The sequence below is a fragment of the Cebus imitator genome, unplaced genomic scaffold, assembly GCF_001604975.1.
Source record: "Cebus imitator isolate Cc_AM_T3 unplaced genomic scaffold, Cebus_imitator-1.0 Scaffold439, whole genome shotgun sequence".
In the NCBI taxonomy this organism is placed as follows: Eukaryota; Metazoa; Chordata; class Mammalia; order Primates; family Cebidae; genus Cebus; species Cebus imitator.
The window spans coordinates 602,499-605,596 of record NW_016107754.1 but is presented as its reverse complement, the minus strand read 5'-3'; positions in this window follow the sequence as shown (position 1 = coordinate 605,596).

The window sequence follows — 3,098 nt, the reverse complement described above, 5'->3', positions numbered from 1 at the left end:
TAGTAGAGACGGGGTTTCACCATGTTGACCAGGATGGTCTCGATCTCTTGACCTCGTGATCCACCCGCCTTGGCCTCCCAAAGTGCTGGGATTACAGGCTTGAGCCACCGCACCCGGCCTCAGTCTCCTTTTTTATCAGTTGAATTGGCAACTCTGTCTCCCAAGAGCTCCAATCACCAGCTAAAATGGCGCCCAGGCCCATGTATTTTGTGCGGAGACCTACCGTGCCAGCCAAAACAGCCACGCTGCCCAAAACAGCCACACTGGCGACCCATGGGGCTCCTCCGCCTGGGAATCTCCTGGTCTGTGGGCAACAAAAACCCATCTGAAAAATGCGGCATCCACTCACCCTCTGCACTTTCGCTGGGAGCTGCAATCCTGAGCTGCTCCTCATCAGCCATCTTGGATCCATCTCCCAGGACTACTGAGTTGTTGCTGAAAAAAAAAAAAAAAAGTGAAGAAGAAAAAGACCTTTGGAAGAAAATAAGATCTTAGATCACTTTTGGGGCTAGTTCTATTTTTGGTCACTATGCAATATGATTTATACTTAGGTCAAAGGCACATCTATCCTGAATACTCAGGATAATCTTTACGCAAAAATTAAATGAGACTTTCAACATATTTGCTCCAAAAAGAATAATAAAATAAATAGTTCAGAGATCATAAAAAATGAGGAGAAAAGAAATATTCAAAATACCAGTGGCTCACTCCTGTAATTCCAGCACATTAGAAGGCTGAGGCAGATGGATCACTTGAGGTCAGGAGTTCGATAACAGCCTGGCCAACGTGGCAAAACCTTGTTTCCACTAAAAATACAAAAATTAGCCAGGTGTGGTGGCAGGCACCTATAATCCCAGCTGCTTGGAAAGCTGAGGCATGAGAATCACTTGAGCCCAGGAGGCAGAGGGTGCAGTGAGCAGAGACAGCACCACTGCACTCCAGCCCGGGTGACAGAGTAAATATTTCATCTAAAAAAGAAAAAAAAAATGTCAAAGACACAAGATACTTCTAAAATTACAGACTTTGTTATAAACAAACAAATATGTGTCTATCATTATCAGATGCTGATAAATCTAGGTTATAATTTCATTAGCCATAATTTTAGACCAGTCATTCCTCATAACTAGAATTCTCTGTTGTGGCAAGCAGCCAGTTTGCTTGGGATGATATATCATAAAACGATATCATAAACTTTTTCCATTTCACCCCAAACTGGAATATATCTGTCAAGATAAAGTAGTAAATAGTGTCAGGTTTGGCTTTTTGCCTTAAGAAAGAACTAATCAGGCCAAAAAGATTGATAGTGATTGCTATGACTCTTATATCTTTGCACATTTTCTACAGTGACTAGTAGGGGACAAAAGCCAAACATTGGTAAAACTCTAGCCATTAAAAAAAAAAAAAAAACCTTCTTAACCTAGAAACAAGGTGCTAACAAGGTGCTATTGAGATATTTTTTGACATATCTATATTTGAGGAATAGTCTGTCTCTCTCTCTTTCTTCCTTTCTGTCTCACACATACACATATGCACTCGTACAATTTGAAGTTTCTTCTTATCTCTTATTTACATGAACCTGTTTGAGAAATCTCAAAATTATAGAAACATTGAACCAATCCTACTGCCATTTTAGCCTTAAGCCGACAGCTATTTACTGATTCATTCTGAATATCACTTTGTTGACCAGGCGCAGTGGCTTGCACCTGTGATCCAAGCACTTTGGGAGACTGAGGTAGGAGGATCACTCAAGCCCAGGAGTTTGAGACCAGCCTTGGAAGAACAAGGCCTCATCTCAACAACTGATTAAAAAAAAAAAAAAATGCCAGGTGTGGTGGCTTATGCCTGTGATCCCAGCTACTTGGAAAGCTGAGGTGGGAGGATCTCTTGACCCCAGGAATTCAAGGTTGCAGTGAGCTAGAACTGTGCCACTGTGCTTCAGCCTGGACCACAGAGTGAGACCCCTGTCTCAAAACAAACAAAAAAAAACAACTGGTATAATTCAATCACAAGGTCTAAGTAGATTTAGGGCTCAGTATGTATTTGGAGAATTTGCAACAGCAAAACAAGCAAAGAAAACAGTATCAAAACCCCATCTCTACTAAAAACTACAGCCAGATGTGGCGGCAGGCACCTGTAATCCCAGCTACTCAGAAGGCTGAGGCAGGAGAATCGCTTCAACCTGAGAGGCGGAGGTTGCAGTGAGCTGAGATGGCGTCACTGCTGTCCAGCCTGGGTGACAGAGTGAGACTCCATCTCAAAAACGAAAGAAAAAAAATATATGCATATATGTATAATGTAATTATAAGAATACTATATTTTGGGGATTATAATGTATATATATTTAAAATATATGACAAAAGCCAAGGCAGGTAGATCACTTGAGGTCAGGAGTTTGAGACCAGCCTGGCCAACATGGTGAAACCCCATCTCTACTAAAAATACAAAAAAATTAGCTGGTTGTGGTGGTACGTGCCTGTAGTCCCAGCTACTAGGGAGGCTGAGGCAGGAGAATTGCTTGAACCAGGGAGGCAGAGCAGATTGCAGTGAGTCAAGATCATACCACTGCACTCTATCCTGGGCAACACTCCATCTCAAAAAATATATATATACACATATATATGCATACATATACATACATATATATGACAGTAATACTATGAAGAATGAATGGGGTAAGGGAAAATACAGTGCTACATAGTTTTTATTTTATATGTAACTCAGTATAAGTTATGTTTTAGTTACAGAAAGATTGTGACAAGTTATGTATGCATAACATAAACACTGAAAATAAGCAACCACTGAAAATAAAAGTAAAGCTAGTGCTCGACTTATGACCACGATTGGTTCCGACAGACCGGTCGTAACACGATTTGGTCGTAAGTTGAGTAGGCTATATGTACAGTACTGGGAAATGATGTTATAAAAATTTTTTTTTTGGCCGGGCGCAGTGGCTCAAGCCTGTAATCCCAGCACTTTGGGAGGCTGAGGCGGGTGGATCACGAGGTCAAGAGATCGAGACCATTCTGGTCAACATGGTGAAACTCCGTCTCTACTAAAAATACAAAACATTAGCTGGGCATGGTGGCGCGTGCCTGTAG